This window comes from Belonocnema kinseyi, chromosome 8 (genome assembly GCF_010883055.1).
Source record: "Belonocnema kinseyi isolate 2016_QV_RU_SX_M_011 chromosome 8, B_treatae_v1, whole genome shotgun sequence".
NCBI lineage: Eukaryota > Metazoa > Arthropoda > Insecta > Hymenoptera > Cynipidae > Belonocnema > Belonocnema kinseyi.
In genome coordinates, this window is record NC_046664.1 from 89,280,400 (window position 1) to 89,299,231 (window position 18,832).

Below are 18,832 nucleotides of genomic sequence, written 5' to 3' on the forward strand. Positions count from 1 at the left end.
TATTTTGTAAAATCAACAGAAATCTGTCGAATTTTTCATATAATGGAGATTTTCTACATTTCAACGGAATGGCCTCAATCTGATTCTCTTTTTCCATGCCCCTTTACGGTCTGATTTGAGTTCCTTACAAAAGCAATGGAAACTAAACTTTTCTCGAAAAGTACTATACAAATATGGCCATTTCTCGATAAACATGTTAAGTTTCTCATTGCTATAACAAAAATATAACTATCTTATTTTTACATATTGCTGTCTTCAATTCAATGAAATATTTCAATTAGGATAATGGCGCCACTTGTTGAAAACCCAATATATTCCATTGATTGTCAATTATAAAACATATTTGTTCTAATTTACATAATAAACAAGATAACTTGTTCGACCACATAGCCTAAGAATAGATCAAAAGTTTGTGCTGTTTGTAACTTTACAATCACCGACCATATCATAGTAAATAATGATAATGCAGATTAAGCCAAAGAAGGTTGATTCTGATTATTTATCATTTAATAATCCAAGTTCGGGACCCAAATTTGATTTTGTAAGTTCAAACCAAACCTTTCAATTACGTACAGGTAAACATTTGTTTAAGGTTTTAAAATTTCAATGTTTGTATAAGAATGAATGGCATCAAATATGTTGAATTACTTTATACTGTTTCTTAAGAACTTTTATATAAACGATTTTAAAATTTAATTCTTGTTTGCATTCTATTTATGTGATTTTATTTCTAAAAAGACATTGAACAAATATAGCAAACAATATAAAATCAGAATTCAGAATAAAGGATAAGAAAAGACCAGAATATCAAAGGATAAATAAAAAAGCGGAAAGCAGAAAAAAAGTAAAACTAAAACTTGAAAGGATCATGAAAAAACTAATAATATTTGGTCCAAGTCGTGTTGAGAAATTTCTTTCAGTTCCAGAAACTAAAAAATAAATAAAAGCTAGTAAAATGATAAAATTCAACGAAAGATCTTTTCCATATGCACATTTTGCATGAGTTTTTTTTTTACAATTGAGGAATGTAAGCAAAATTATATCGATACCTATTTTTTATTATTAGCTTTATGAATAAAGCAAGATAAGATGGAAGGAACTTGTGTTGAATACTGCTTATTCCTCTCAATATTATCAATTTCCATATATGATTTAAATAAAATGATATTCTTGTTCATAGTTCCATAGTCGATTTTCTTTTTTTCTTTTGGCACCTTTCAAAGCTTTTTATTTGCAGCATCATTTGAATTTAAATGTGCAAGTGAACCTCATGTGATCTTTGCAAATCAATAATACCCAATTTCGTTTCAGTGGTTCATATTGCAGTATAATATATAGCTACATCAAAGGAATAGAAAAAAAATCAGTTTTCATCTCAACCTTTTAAAATTTAAGAGACTTTAGAATATAATGTTTCTTTGGGGATCAATTATCGTTTGTAGTAGTAGTCTTACAAAAATAATTAACCCATATTAAAATCTTAAAATTTCTGATTACATATATATTTTGTCATGTCCCATTAGTGTTGCTTTTACGCGACTTTTTTACTAAATCTTATTTCATATCGCGTCATATATAAATGAGCTTCTCGAAAGATCGTAGATTTTGGTCCCCTGTCTTGTCAGTGTCAGAATCGACATTAGTCAATAAACAAATGTCATAACTATTGTCAGGAAATATTAAAGCAGACATAATAAGGATATAGAAAAAACATAGTATTTGGAATGAAATGTGTATTCGTACTAGTTGATAAAATTCTTTTATTAATAATTGTAAATATTTTAAAATTAGTAATTTAAAGATGCTATAAATACCTAGTATATTAAGCCTATAATGTTTTAATTATTTTTATCAGAGGATCGAAACCTGTACCTAATTACTATCTGTAAATCAGGAAACATTAAATACGGACCTAATTATGAAAGTATAATTCTGAGAATCGGCAACGAAATGGCTAAAAACAAAAGAATGGAACATTAAATACATTTTCAAGACATTATAAAAAATACAAATAATTTTTTTATATAGAAAGACTTTATAAATTCCTTGATAGTCCAACTATTGGGAAAAGAATTGATTTCTTCAATTCAAAGAAAACTCATCCTTTAGTCTGAAATTTAACATTAGCGGATAGAAAAATGATCAGAAGATGATGCAGCACATCTTATCCGAATGTCATTATTTGCAGCTGCAATTTTTTCCTTATACAGTGAAACTCTTTTATAGCGCCGATTTTGGGGCTGACGGTCACAGATCCCGCGCACACCGCGCAGCCTTGTTATACATACATGCGGCGCGGCGTCAATTCTCGGAAGGGCTATCGAAGGAAGGGCTATTGAAAAGTTTCACTGTATTTTTAACCAACTATGTAAGGTTTAAGTATAAACTCATGCATCCTCTTTTAAAATGCTAAATCCAGTAATATGTATGAAACATTTCTATTCATATTTTGTATATATAAGGCAAATACATACTTTTTAGTCATTCACATCCATATATACATGAAATGATACTTCCCACATACTCTTTTTCATTATTTCTTATTTATTTTTAAACAAATATCTATATTTTTATACTAAACAGAACATCTGAGATGATAGTCAAAACTTTTATGTAGTCAACATGAAATAGATTCTACACTGTAAAAAAGTGGTTGAAAATTATACATCGGTTTGTAAATGTTTGAGTGGGATTCACGTGATAATTACACAAATTTCTTGGGAATTTTTTAGCGATTTGCGTACGAATATCACTAATTCAGTTGAATTTTACAGTAAAAAGTTTAATATTACCACATTCATCAGTGTATATAAAAATAACAGTGATCGAAGTGTGAGATGTTAAGCAGATTGCAACAGATATTTAAGATAAATTTACACCGTCAAATCTAGTTAAAAAAGCAGAACCGGAAATTGAATAACATTGATTACTGCCAATTTACCATTTTTTGGTAAAAGTGCCACGTTCATCATAGTTTACGTTTCCCCCATTTTCAAAGTAATTTTCGACCATTTTTTTGTGTTGAATTATTTTTAATGGTGATCAAATTTCTTGCTAAAGAACACGTGGGTAGAAGTCTCCTGAAAGAGAATGTTTTAATTTTCTATTCAGCTGATTGAAGGCACTGAGTAACGTGTCAATACTTGTGTTCAAGGTATCCAATGATCCGTTTAGTCCTAAATGAATTTCCATAAATGAAGCGTGCAGTTTTCTAATGTCAGTGACTCTCAGTAGATGATAATGAAACATAAAAGTAATGTATTGCTCTGATTTGATTGCCATTTTAATGACTCATTATTCATCATATTTTGGTATTGTATGAGTAATATTTTTGGATGTCACAAATTATGTTTTTCTGAATGACGTGCATTACTCTTGGATGAGTTTTTGAGTAGCTTTTGACGGACTTTCCTCAGATATGTCGATTACTGTAAGGAATTCTCGAGTGCACAAGAGATCTAATACACAAACATGCGTGCGCAATCACTCACCTCTAATGCTTTCCCTCCAAGTGATCTTCGACGAAAAATGATTGATGACTAACTTATATGACAATAAGCGCTTTGCGCTTAAAACTCTTCGCGTCCAAGCAGACTAACGACTAACACAAAAGCGGGCGATGGACGACGGGTGCAGAAACGTCAAACACGATCGTCGACCAGGACTGCTTTGTCACCTAACGAAGGCACACTTTATGCTCGGACAACTCGACCTCGGCAGCTCTTTCCGTCTCATTCGTAACGATCGTCCGAACTCGACTGTCCCATTCACGTATTCAAGAAACGACGACCAGCGAGCTGGTGAACGATAACGCGTTTTAAACGATTTGATTCACAATGATCCACTGTGAATTACTAGGAGGGCCTGCGCTCGCTAGCGACGGGGAATGCAAGGCCGTGATCGTTGCTCTAGCGCCCGTCGCTTTCTCTTGCTTGCCAGGATAACAGTAGCAGATCGTGGCGACATGAGCAGCCGGAGAGGGCAGGAGCAGCCATGAGCATGAGTGACCAGCGAAACAGGGGTCTACGTTTCCAGATATAGGTAGGTATTGGCTGTTTTGGGTTGATAAGGTAGGTACCATGTTCACACGTCGTAGCCATAGAGTCAACCAGTCAACTACTCTCGTTATCGATGACATGGCGTTGAAGAGTAGAAACACACCATCAAGCTGACTCTCGAAGTTGGTAAGGTAGCGCAGCCATTATGGCTACCGGCTTTTCGTCCACGGATTCACCTTTTACGACTCAGCACTGTGACAGACTGATCAGTAAATCCTACAAGCCACCCATCCGATGCTGCATTCGCGCTACTTGGTGCTTAACTACTACCAGGCTATTCCAGAGCAGTATGTGATGTTTTGCTGGAAGAACTGTAGATAGGTGGGGTCTGCCACTGCTGTGCTCATGTACTGAGTCCCTAACACAGAATTATCAGCTACTGCCATCTGCTCCACGAGAGCGAGGCTTATCAATTATCTTCAGTTGGGTTGGTTGGCAATTGCTCATTCGGTAAGGAGGTCTTCTGATTGACTTATTTATCATCACAGTTATTCTGTACATCCTGGTCAATAATAGATAATGATTTGTTTAGACTCTTACCAACTCCCGGCTTAAAACTGGGCTCTCCAGTCGAGAGTCTGGTCGTCCCCCGTCTTTAGTTGCCATTTCGGAGGTATTATTTTAAACAATATTTAAAATAACACATAGAAAATAATATAAAACTTACGAATATCTAACCTGAAACTAGAGGTCACCAAATTGCGAAATATGTTGCTTAAGGCTGTCAAAATATAATGTAATTACAGAAAGAAACAAGATAGATAAGTGATTTTGTATCCTTTAATTCTCACTTAAGCCATTAAAAATATCATATTATGAGAATATCCCGTACAGAAGTTTTTCCATCTTTCTCTATTTGAAGTTAGATTTTGATGGGGCTTCTATCAGAATTTTTAATCACAAAAAAACTGATGGGGGCCTGATCAGGTACTAGTGAATAATGTCTTGTCTTGCGCATAGCTAAAAATGATGCTACGCACGTCATCTGCACTACGTGATTCTCAATTTCTGGCAGCAAATGTATTAATGTTGAATAAAAATATATTGCACTCAGATTAGAAATAAAAATTTAAACATGCATTTCTGGAATTTACGTTTCGGCAATTTTTTCACAGTGAAAAATTATATAAGCAACTTAAGTCACCAAATTGACCATTTCAGCTCTGTGAATTTATACCTTTAAGAATAAACACAGAAAGAAACTCACTATTTTAGCTGGAATTAAACACACACTCATATAACAGAAATAATTCTATTACTATTCAGCTCAATTATTTTAAACAATTTTTATAAACAAATTCTGACTAGTATTTTTTCCAAGTATAAAAAGTGGTTTGTGTCACACCAGTTGCTAAGATTTTTCATACGAGTCATAATTTGTAACGAAAAGTTCGTATAAGTTAACCTACTTTCTTTAAATAAATGTCACAACTGGAAGTTTCCGCTTAGAAAAAAAATTAATTTCCCCTATTTTGCGAAATTGATTGAAAAATAATGTACGTTTTTGTTATAGAAAGTTTTTAACAAAAACTCTAAGAATTGTAATTTTTACAAACAAAACAGATGTTTTTTAAATAAAATTAGCACTTGATAACAGTTTTCATAATTTTTAATACAAATAATAATGATAATGATTCAAGATAATAGACGTTTATAATAATAATAAGATTATTGTAAAAGGCTTTGAATAAATAAATTAAGATTTAGCACTCTAATCAATCTTGGATTCTGTCTGCGCTAGTTCTTCAATTTTTGGTCATGTACAACTTCAACTTTTTCCCATTCAGACTTGAACTTAATAATTATGATTATACTTAAATTCAGTAAAGGATAGGGTAAGGGGGGCGGCAGCGCCAACCAGTGGGGCAAAGGTGATTTTCCTTATAGCATGGCTATTATTTAACAATTTTAGTTCTACTTTGCATTAAATAAATCTATTTTATCAGAGACATAGTGTTACTTACTAAAATCTTAAAAATTGACGTTTCAAAAGAAAAATTATATAGAAAACAGTTTTTACCACGAAAAAATGGAAGTTTCGCTGACAGAAATATAAAGTTTTCAACTCTAATGACAATACTTACAGTATAAAAACTTGATATCTTGACAGATAAAACAATATTACACAATTTAATTATATTAATTGGACGTGATTCAAGTCCAAAATATATTAAATCTCATAAATAAGTGAGGTCTGGCCAAGGGGGCAGGCCCGACGAAAATAATATTTATAAGTGCTTAAGTGACACACGTGTCACAAGTTTCGTCGATAAATGATCGCCAATGTAGAACAGCAACTTATCTTATGGACTACATGGAAGAAACTATTAAATATTATTATTATCAATCCGGTCGGTATGCACTTTTCTTGTATTGGTACGGTAGCAACATTGCGTAAAGTCCGTTTCTAGTAGAATGTCAACGAATAAGAGGTTATATTACAGCTATCTCTATTTTGATTCAAAATAACTTATTCATCTTGTTGGATATATTTAAACGTAATTTTTCCAGTACACAAAATACCACAGAAGCAAATCATCACATTTTCTTATCTTCGAATGTTTTGATTTTCATAAGAAGCTGCAGTCGGCTTTGCCCTCCGGTGAGGGGCAAAGCCAATGAAATACCGCTTGTTAGAAATAATTAAATGACCAAATCATTGTTTTTTCCATGTGATTAATACGTATACAAATATGATATATAATAATGTAGACAATGGGTTCGGAAAGAGTATTTTTCAATACAGCACTCGGAGAATTTTCAAACAAACGTGATCAAAATGTTCATTTACTGCGTTAATTATTATTTATTTAATAATCATCACCAATATTAAATAATAGAAGGCTAGTCCCGTAGCAAGAAATGTTCTTTCCTATACTGATAAAAAATTTGTATTATATCAAGTAGGCTAATTGACTTGGCTGATTCTACTTGAAAGAAGAAAGTATTTTCTTTTTATAAGGGACCGATTTTCTTGAATGAAGAAAATAATAGAATCCGACAACTATTTGAATCAAGAATATATTTGCTCTAAGCAAAAAAATATTAAATTAATTTGTTCCATTATACTCATTTGCATGAAGTTTAATAAACTATTGAATTAAAAATATTATATTCTCATGATAAGTAACTAAAACTCTAACACAATGTTTTTTGATCCAAGTAAATTCATACACTTATTTTGACCACTATTTTAATTGAAAAAATTGTCATGTTCTTGAGACGAGAAACTGAATGTATTTAGCGAAGAAATAATTTCTATTAGAATAATTATTGAATATTTTCCTTCAAACAATTATTAATTTCAAACGAATGTCAGATTTACTTCGAAGATACCTATGCCATTAACGTATAGAAACACTTGAGTTTTTTCAATATAAAAACTGTAGACTTGATACAATAGACATCGCACACATGCTATGAAAATTAATATATTGGTCTAAATTAATTTACTTCTTACTGCATAAGTATCTTATTAAATATAATAATCAACAAGTTGTCATGGTATGAAGTTGGTTCTCTTCGCCGCTAACAATTATTTTTAAATTCAATAATATTTATAAAATTCAAAACGTTGGTGCACATAATCAATTTTATTTATGCAAATGTAGATAGGAATTTGCAACTTTAGGCCGACACACAAATCAAATCACTCATAACAATATAAAAAAAATAAGTTTATTGCGTCGGTTAGTTTTTGGTGGTAAGAATTAAAAATTTTTAAATCGATGTGAAAAAAGTGTTTTTAACTGTGAAATAATTATGCAAGACTCAAAAGTCATTTCATTCCTAAAATTAATAAAAGGTTATGAATGTACTGCATCTATAATTTTTTTCGCTGATTATTTACATGTCTTAATCTGCTTAAAATTAAATCATTTCGAAATTGTTTAACCGAGATACATTTTTGTGAATCGGAAAATGACTGGGAATTTTTTTCCTCGATTAAAACGGCCACCCTGGCATTATTTTTGTGTAGTGTTCAAAGTAACAAAAAATCATCCAAACTTGAAAATAACAATAAATATTCCTGCTAAATACAGGAATTCTTCATTCAATAAAAAAATATTATTTTTTTGGATTCGGCTAGATTAAAATTGAGTTTTAAAAAGTTAAAAATTACGTTCTGTGAACCCTATTTAATTTCAAATTAGAGTTAGAAGATATAGTTGTCTTTTGTTTATACACAATTTTCGTGTTCGATAATAGCAGTTTACAAATCACAAAAATGGCAAAATTCATAAAAGTTATAAGTAAAAAAATAGTTTTGAAAATATAAAATGATCATGTGTTATTTTAATTTAAACTAAATAAGTTTTAGGCAACAGATTTTTTAGCTTTAGATTAATTCTTCCTTAATGAAACCAAATTCCTTAATTGAGCAGGATTTTTAAAAATAATTTTTAATTTTATATTCTTACTTGCTATCTGAAATAGTTAATATCTTGTTTTATATTTTTACATTCTCATCAGAGAAGGTTTTGGTCAAATATCCACGTTTTATGACCCCCTGAATCCGAAAAACAGGTTTTTACGAATGTGTGTCTGCCTGTATGTTTGTATATATGTGTCTGTGAACACGATCCCTTTTGCAAAACTTAATCTATTAGATAAGCCTGTGGTATACTCGTTTAATATCCTAAACTAAAGGTCAAGTTCGTTAGCCAGCCATTTTGGATAAAAATTCAAAAAGTGGGCACATTTTGAATATTTTTGAGAACACTTTTTTTTTAAATTCATAAATTCTTTGTACGGTTATTTAGAGTATTTAAGAATTTGAAAAATTTATTCTAATGACTTTTTTCATAATATCAAAAATTACCAGAGTTGTAGCATTTACACAATTCCAAAAAACACACGAAAATGAACATTTTAGGCCAAATAACGCACGATAGGAAAACAAGTCAAGAGAAGAAAAATGTTGGTTTTTGAATGCCCTATAAGATTATTATAACAATTTTTTGAATTTTTTGGAAAAATCAAAATTTCATATTTTGACAGTATACAAAATTATGAAAAATCCAAAAATTACATTTTTATGCCAAACTATGCAAAATACGGTAAAAGATGAAGATACAAAAATAGTGCACTTGAAAAAGATCTGCAAATTTGTTATCAACCACTTTTTGATAGGATTTATAGTTTTGGCTCTAATCATGAAAAATATGATTAACAGTAAAAAACAAAAAAGCTGCCCGCTTCGTGGGCACATTCTGATGACAACTTTCGTCATTTAATTTCTTTTTCGCCTCGTGTGTGGGGTTTCAAAAAATATAATTATCAATTTGCTATTTTTTCATAATAATACATTCTCATCAGAGAAGGTATTAGATTTGTGTAAAAATCATCCGAGTTTTTGTCAAAAATGCACGTTTTGGGACCACTTGAATCCGAAAAACAGGTTTTTAGTAATGTGTCTGTCTGTCCTTATGTCTGTCTGTCTACGAGCACGATACTTTTGAACAAAATAATCTATTAGATTGGACTTTGATACACACTTCACCCTTTTAGTGTCCTAAGCTAAATGCCAAGTTCGTTGGTCAGCCATTTGAGATAAAAATTCTAAAAGTAAGCGTATTTTGAAAGTTTTTGAGACCACATTTTTTCATGATTCAAAAATTTTCTGTACACTTGTTCATAGCACTTGAAAAGTAAAATGTTAATTTTCGAAAGCACTACAAGATAAAAAATTGCATTTTGTTGTCAAACTATGCAAGGTAGGAAAAAAATTATAAGACAAACATTATGCACCCAAAAAAAAAATACAAATTTGTTATGAATCACTTTTTTATAGGACACGTAGTTTTTGTTTTATTTATAAAAAAAACAGTGAAAATACAAAACTTAAAATTTTCGACACATGACACAAGCTAAGAAAAAATAAATAGATTAAATTTTTTTACCGAAAGTAGAGAACAACAATCTTTATTGATGCTTTTTTTATATGATAAGTAGTATCTATTTTAATCATGACTAACAACATTAGAAATAAAAAAATTAAATTTTTGGTAAAATTACACAACATATAAGAGAAAGGTTGTTTAACCCAAAAAAATCTAAAATTTTTTTCGAAATAATATTCTGATAAAACGCGTGGTTTTCGTTTTAATCGTAAAAAATAACATTATAAATAATGAAATTGACTGTTTGGAGAAACGGCACAAGACAAATTAAAATTTTCACAAGGGCGTATGTTCCAAAACGTAGCTACAAAATTCCCTTCACCTATTTTTTTCATATGACAGGCCGTTTTTTTAAACTTTTAACATACCAAAATTTACCAGTTTTTTTTAGTCTTCAAAAAGGCTTTTTTCTCATTTATATTTTCAAATTCAAAATATGAAAAATAAACAAACATTATGATTTAAACTATTTAAAGCGCAGTTAAAAACGTAGAAGCTGAATAGTTTTAAAAAAATTTTTAATACAACATTTCCAAAACAAACTTATTTAAACTCAACACTTTCGAAATAAATCCGTTCTACATTTTGTACAATCATAATTCAATAAATTCAAAAATGAGTTTGAAATTAATTAGGGGAAAATTAAAGAAACTTCAAAAGAATTTGATGAAATGCCTACAAATTTAGGGTGAGTTTTAAACACTTCAAGATAAATGAAATAAAAACTTTATCGAATGAATAGAATTGAGTAAATTTAGAAGAATGTAAAAAATTTAGGATACAGTAATAATAATTTTGGGTGAATCCAAAATAAATTGCAAAAAATATTTTCAAATTTTTTTAACAGGGACAATGAAATTTCGTCTGTTTTAATACCAGTGCAAGTTACGAATTATAATAATATACATTTATGGGAATGATATAAAATTTCAGGGATAAACTCGAGTGCGAAGCACGAGATACGTGATGAGAATGTGTTCGTTAAAGCCGAAGGAGCTTTAACAATAGAGAATTCACAATTATTAAATTACTGTTGTCGATACTTTTACCTTTAGTTTTAAATAGTCTGTGCAGAAAAGTCGAGCGCGTAGCACGAGGTAAATACATTATCGAGTGCGAAGCGCGAGATAAATATACTGTCGAGCGCGAAGCGCGAGAACCAACAGTCGCGCGCCCTAGGTGCGCTCAAACTTGCGAGCCGCGCGCGTAGGTGGTGATGAGAATGTGCCCGGGAAGCGGGCCGATTTTTATGTTATCAATTGGCAATGCAATGCTTCCCGCGTACTGTAGAGCGTATATAATGTTGCAGTTATAAATAATTAAGTATAGATTTAGGTTTTTTTTGAATGAAATTAACAAAATTAAGTTTTTCAGTCAAAGAATTCATTAATCATAGAAAATGTCTTGGACTACAAAAGGTTAATATTTTGGCAATCACCCATATACTTACATAATCCTTTTTTATTATGTAAAGAATTAAAAATAAATATATGACAGCATAAAAAAAATTATAAGCTTTAAAAATGCTTGAAAATACAATTAGTACATTTTCTTGATAATTTAAAAAAATGTTATGCGTCTTTAAAGCAAAATATTTTTTTTTTAATTCAATAACATTTTTTAAAAGCGTATTAAGAATGCATTTCATTTTATAAAAGAACAATTAAAAAATTTACCATTAAAAATTTTTAAATAAAATAACAGAGAATGCAAAGAGGAAGCAAACAAATATTTTTCAACCGATTACAACAATCTTGATTCTTCTGATTTCGAAGTATTTTATATTAGAAAGAAAAATAAAGTATCGAGCACTTTCTTTTAATAGGTAATATTTAAACTAGCGATCAATTTTTTCCACATATTTTAAATTATTTTTTAGGAATTGTTATTTTAAATTAAAAACTGAGTTAAAAAGTATTACACAATACTTAAATAAATCGAAAACTGTGCGTTTTCCCAATGTTTTCAAATATCAGAAATTATTTATTTGTCACTTTGGTTATTAAAGCGTTTTTCAACTCAAAAGTTCTTTATTTTTATATGCTTTAGATAGTTTTTAAGCGGATTAAATTTCTACAGAAAAAAGTATTGAGGCCTTTGTAAAATAAGTGAAGTTAAATTATTTTTGCATATTTTCAATTGTTGTTTTCGGAAAGCAATTCCATATTTAAATCTTTGTCAAAAAAGGTACGAGAGAAAAGAATTCGAAAAATTGAAATCTGTGCAGTTTATGCAAATTTTTGTATAGCAGAACATTATTTTTTGTCATTGATGTTCTTAAAGCATTTTTGTACTTGCAACTTTTCTTTGTCATTTATTACCTTTAGGTCGTTTTTAAGCGTTTTAAATATTTGAAAACAACTAGTATTAAATGCCTTGTTAAATAAGTGAAACTTACTTCGCTTTTTAACATATTTTAAATTATTGTTTAAGAAATGTTATTTTGCATTAAAAATGGAGTAAGAGAGTATTATATACAATAAAAGAGTTGGATAAATTAAAAACTGCGCATTTTATGGAGAATTTTTGTTTATTGTTCATTACTTTTAGATATTTTATAACATTTTTAAATATATTAAGAAAAAAAAGTATCGAGTCTTTATTGAACTAAGTAAAATTCAATTCTAACATTTTTCTAAACAAAGAATGATATATTAAAGTTGAGTTCAACGACTTTTAGTTTGAAGTTGATTGAGGTTCAACATATGACTTGGTACGACCCTGCCTTGAAATTCTTAACTGAGATTTTGTCACCGAGATCCAATTGCTTCGATAGCGAAATCGGCAGAGCGCGCGGTTAGGACACACTTCCTGTTATCTTTCTTTTCCCAAAACATCCCTATCCTTAACTCGTCTCCTAATCTAAATCTTGCTTTTCTGGGCCATCTTCTCTTTCTAATTCTTGATAGTTTACTCCAGTGCAATGTTCTATATCTCTAGTATTAAAGAATACCATCCTTTTTTCTTGCCATCTCGTTAATAACCCTCCGTCCCCTTTCTTATACCTCTATCGAACACTTTTTCGCAAACTCGCTTCCCTTTCCCTTCTTGGTTTCGCATCGAATTAGCATGACTTCTTTTCCGCTGTAATACTTAATTTATCCCTTTGCGCTTCTTCTCTCATAATTTGTCCCGGCGTCATCCAGGCTACCTCTAATGACCACCTTATATACTTTTCTTTTAAACTCTCAATCTCTTTTATTTCTTTCCATCCCCGTATCTCTGCTCCATACTCTAATACCAGACATACCAGTGTATCAAATAGCCAGAGGCGTAACCAGGATTTGGGGGGGGGGTCTTTCATTTTTTTTTTTGAGGGGGCTTCGGGTTTGTATATAGGCAAAGAGTAAGGGAAACGGAAATTGAATAATGAAAAAACATTCCCCACATTCCCCTTCTCCAATTTATTTTGAACCTCCTTTTCCCTATTCACCATATCTGCTTCATTACCCCTTTCGCTTTTTTTATCCTTTCTCTTATATGAGCTCTATGATCTTCATTTGTTTGCAAGTATATCCCAAATTTTTAAACTCTTTTACTTCTAACTTTATTCCCTTCCATTCACCAGTCCATTCTTTCTTTCTTCCCTTCGTTTTCTATAAGACCCATTATCTTTGTCTTTTCTACATTTAAATTCACCTGTTTCCATTCTAAGTATTTCACTAATCCTGTAATTAAGCCCACGCGTATGCCAGTACGGGCAGCCGTCATTTCCTCCACGGCTACCTGCAAACCCTTCCCCTTCCAGCAGTGTCTCCAGAACGTGGGATTTTTCGGCCCCCACCACTCTCCCACCTGGAAGCGACACATTCAAACGTAGCGTGTCGGTGAGTCGACTCTGTTATGGGCATGCTCTTCGTGTCCACTTGACCAAACTAGTCCCCGGTTATGAACATTTTTTTTGGTGTTCACTGTGTCCATACGGATTGAGATATCGTGTTCAAAATTGGAAAGATTAAATAAAAAACACTAAAGAACGTTTGTATACATCAATATGTTTATAGTTTTAAAGAAAGTTTATTTATAAATCGATGAAATAGGATATTACCATTCGAGTTATAGCACTTTGCAGATAATGTTTGTTTTGATGCATTTCGGAGTTTTTGGTTCGCGTATATTAAGCACTGACACCAATTTTGGACTAAATCGTCTAAACCTTAAATAAAATTTACACATTCGTTGCCAATCAACAAATAAGTATCTGCACACACGTAACCTATCATTATTTTTGGAGCATTTTTAGCGATTTCTAGCGGAGAAAAAAAGAAACTTGGAACGTCGATAAAGTCGAGATCACGTGCCTAAGTTCGTTCATGAAATTTTTGTGTAGAATGATTTTCATTTTTTTGGTCCTAAAAATAAAAGATAAATTTCAAATTGGAAACATAGCAACATCAGAAATTTGATCAAATTTACTCTTCGGTGTTTCCAACCAACTTCCATAATTCTTGACGTCTTATTTTTGACGCACAAACACATGTGCAAAATCACACTTACGTATAGTTCAAAACTTCCCGAGCGTGTCGTGCCAACCGCACTTAAAAAAAAATATGGCTACCGATGTGAACGCGAGTCAATGTAAATAAGTAATGATTGAAAAATTAATAGTTTGTAAATAAAGGAAAGAATGTTAAAATTAAAAATCGCTGTATAAAAGCGAAAGTTTCCAACAAGTGTGGTTCCAACAAGTGTGGCTTCCATGACGAATAATTTTTTATTCCACAAACATTTCAAAAAATCCTGTCTGATTATCAATTATTTATTTGTTGAAGCGACCTGTCAAAACAAAACAATGGAGGCGTCCATGTTTTTTTTAAGTGCGGTTGGCACGCCGCGTTCGGAAAGTTTTGAACTATACGTAAGTGTGATTTTACACATGTGTATGTGCGTACTTCTGGCAACAGAAAAGTGACCGCTTTTGGTGAAGTCCATGCATTACAGATTAGTCTCCTTATATCTATTCTCCATGAGTATTTCACTAGAAAACTTTCTTCATAATTATAAACATTTTTATATATACAAACATTCCTTAGTCCTTTCGGTATAACTTCCTAAATCCTGAACACGATATCTTAATCCGTGTGGGCGTAGTGAGGACCGAAAAAAAAATGAAAAAAATTTCATTCCCCACACAAAAATTTTATGAATGAACTTAGTCACGTGATCCCGACTTTATCGACGTTCAAAGTTTATTTTTCTCTCCGCTAGAAATCGCTAAAAATTCTCCAAAAATAATGAAAGGTTACGTGTATGCAGATACTTATTTGTTGATTGGCAAAAAATGTGCAAATTTTATTGCTTACATTAATTTTTTTTAAGGTTTAGACGATTTAGTCCAAAGTTGGTGTCAGTGCTCAATATACGATTTAGTCCAAAGTTGGTGTCAGTGCTCAATATACGATTTCATCGATTTATAAATAAACTTTCTTTAAAACTATAAACATATTGATGTATACAAACGTTCTTTAGTGCTTTTTATTTAACCTGTCGAATTTTAAACACAATATCTCAATCCGTGGTGACACAGTGAACACCAAAAAAAATGCTCATAACCGGGGACGAGTTTGGTCACGTGGTCACGAAGAGCCCCAGCCTCGTGTAAAGCCGAAAATGCATTAGCAGGAACCCGAGCTCTCCCGACTACACGAATGACGATCTAGTTGCTCCTCAATTTATTCAGGTTTTAAAATCCCGAGTTACCTCAGAACCATTAGGCTTATTGCGAAGAGGCAAATATAATGGACTTTATGTAAATAAATATAGGAGACAAGACTTCTGGGTCTAAAATGTTTCAAATTTTGATCTGTATGCCTTAGTCATATTTTTAGTACACAATAGATTTTTAACAAATAAAAAACAAATTTTCGACAAAATAGTTAACTTTTCAACCTAAGAAATTACTTTAAATAATACATTTTTTAACTTAAACATTGTAGTTTATGCTGAAGTTTGAAGTTTTCAATTTTTATCTAAAAGAAACGAATTTTTAAAGAAGAATAATTCAACGAAAAATTCAATAGATAAATTTTCAGTTGAAAAATAATTATCCAACCCCAAAAGATCAAAGTTTCAAAAAAATGTTTAAATTTCCAAGCAAAAAATTAAGTTTGCAAACAAATAATTTATTTTTCAACCCGATAACTTTCTAACGAAGACAGAAATTCACAATTTTCAAAATCAATTTTAAAATAACAAAAATTTTTGTTAACAAAATAGATAAATTTTCGAAAAAATAGATGAAATTTCTACCATTTTATACTATAATAAAAGAAGTTTCACCAAAAAAAGGATTTTCATCCAAAGAAATGAATTCTTGATTAAAATAGATGAATTTTTAAACACAGAATAATTTTGTACCAAAAAATGCATTTTCATCCAAAGAAATGAATTCTTGATTAAAATAGATGAATTTTTAAACAAGGAGAATAATGTTCTACCAAAAAAGAAGAATTTTTGACTGAGAAACGTCAATTTCCTACTAAGAAAATTGAACCAAAAATGATACAGTTACATTTTTAGTGTAAGAAAATGTTTTTTCAACAATAAAAAAAAATTGAATTTTCAACAAAACAGTTAAATTACACAGCCACACAAAAAAAGTGTGCGGATCTGGTAACAAGACACACGTATTCCTATGGATTTTGGGGCGCTGAATTCAAATTCGGTATCAAAAATCACCCATCACGTCATGATTGAGCTACAACCTCAAAAAATCATGAAAAATCATGCACTGAGGCATTTCAAAATAATGCCAGTGATGCAAATTTTCACTTAAAAAACATGTCGACAACTATGAAGGATCAACCCGTGCCTGATATCAACTTATTTAACATAATTTTACCCAACAGAACCTGACCTCACCTAACCTGAATTAACAGAAATTTATTGAACTACACGTAAAGCTCTGGAAGCATATTTTCCCAGTAGCAAATGTGTGCTGCATCGAATGGGTCAACTGGAGCCTAACCTAGAAATAAATCTAACCTTGCCTAACCTAACCTAACCTCACGAAACACAATTAAACTGATTGTGTTGTCCCGTTGTGTTTGCGGTACCGTTTCATTCAGCTTCGGCTTAACCTACATAGAGGCTTAACCTATCCTATCCTAACAAAACCTGACCTAACCTAACGGATTACGCTGTCAACCCTGTTCTTGCGTACTTCATATTTTGATGATAATAGCAGTAAATGTCTGGAGTTGATAAAAAGTAAGTTGATAAAAAGCAAGATAAAATGTAAACACGAAAGATAGTACAAATATATCCCTTAAGTCTAAGAAAAGCAGAGAGAAAATAATTTTGAATAAAACTCTTATTCATTTGCATTTTTAAGTTACAGTTCTACATTTTAATTGATACAAACATTGTCAGGTTAATTGAAATGGGGCCAATTCTACTTGTAGTTCTAAGTTTCTTCAAATGAGTAATGTGCGTCTAAATTTTTAACCACCTATAGTACAATGAAATGAATTTTATTGTGTTACAACGGGAACACTTAAGTTCAGCTGTGTTGCGTTGAGCAAAATTTCGTTAGGTTCTGTTAAGTTAGATTCATTTGTAGGTTAAGATCGAGTTAACCTATTAAATATAGCACACATTTAAGACTGAGAACCGTACCCTTACATAGCTACATGTGTGGTTGAATTTCATTCGACTAGGTTAGGTTGGGTCAGGTTTTGTTAGGTTAGGGTAGGTTAAACCTCTATGTAGGTCAGTGTCTCCAGAACGTGGGATTTTTCGGCCCCCACCACTCTCCCACCTGGGAGCGAAACATTCAAACGTAGCGTGTCGGTGAGTCGACTCTGTTAAAGGCTGCGAAGCCCAGCCTCGTGTAAAGCCGAAAATGCACGAGCAGGAATCCGAGCTCCCCCGACTTCACGAATGACGATCTTGCTATTCTAGCTCCTCCTCAAATCTATTCAGGTTTTGAAATCCTGAGTTACCTTAGAACCATTATGCTTATTGCGAAGAGGCAAATATAATGGACTTTATGTATATAGATATAGGAGACAAGACTTCTGGGTCTAAAATGTTTCAAATTTTGTTCTGCATGCCTTAGTCATAATCTTAGTAAACAATTGATTTTTCACAAATAAAACACAAATTTTCGACAAAATAGTTAAGTTTTCAACCTAAAAAATTAATTTAAAAAATACATTTTTTAACTTATACATTGTAGTTTATACTGAAGCTTGTAGTTGAAAAAATTTAATTTTAAACCCAAATAAATGCAAATTTTCAACAAAAGACATCAATTTTTTATGTAAAACAAATGAATTTTCAAAGAAGAATAATTCACCAACAAAGAAGATAAATTTATAACTTAAAAGACAATTTTTCAAGAAAAATAAGTGTCAACAAAATTGATCAATTTTCATCTATAGAAACGAATTTGAAACTAAAACAATAAGTATTCGATCAAAAATGGACTAGTTAAATTTTCAGATAAAAAATAGAATTTTCATCGAAAGAAATTAATTTTCAACTAAAATTATAATGTTTCAACGAAAAATTTAACAGATAAATTTTCAGTTGAAAAATAATTATCAACTCCAAGAAATCAAAGTTTCCATAAAATGTTTAAATTTCCAAGCAAAAAATTAAATTTGCAAACAAATAATTTAATTTTCAACCCAATAACTTTCTGCCGAAAACAGAAATTCACAATTTTCGAAATCAATTTTAGAAAACAAAAATTTTTGTTAAGAAAATAGACAAATTTCCAAAAAAATAGATGAACTTTTAACCATTTTATACCAAAATAAAAGTAGTTTCACCAAAAAATGGATTTTCATCCAAAGAAATGAATTTTTGATTAAAATAGATGAATTTTTAAACAAGGAGAATAATTTTCTACCAAAAAAGAAGAAT

The 18,832-nt window shown here is 31.0% G+C and overlaps 1 protein-coding gene across 1 annotated transcript in view; it reads right to left on the reverse strand.

Annotated features, from left to right (window-relative positions):
* The window catches only part of LOC117179125 (protein GDAP2 homolog), an 83,516-nt gene extending 79,588 nt beyond the window's left edge, over nucleotides 1-3,928 (reverse strand). Inside the window, exon 1 of the mRNA XM_033370794.1 lies at nucleotides 3,492-3,928. The gene's annotated coding sequence lies outside the window, so the exon portion shown is untranslated. The remainder of the gene's footprint in view (nucleotides 1-3,491) is intronic.
* Between the last annotated feature and the right edge of the window lie 14,904 nt (nucleotides 3,929-18,832).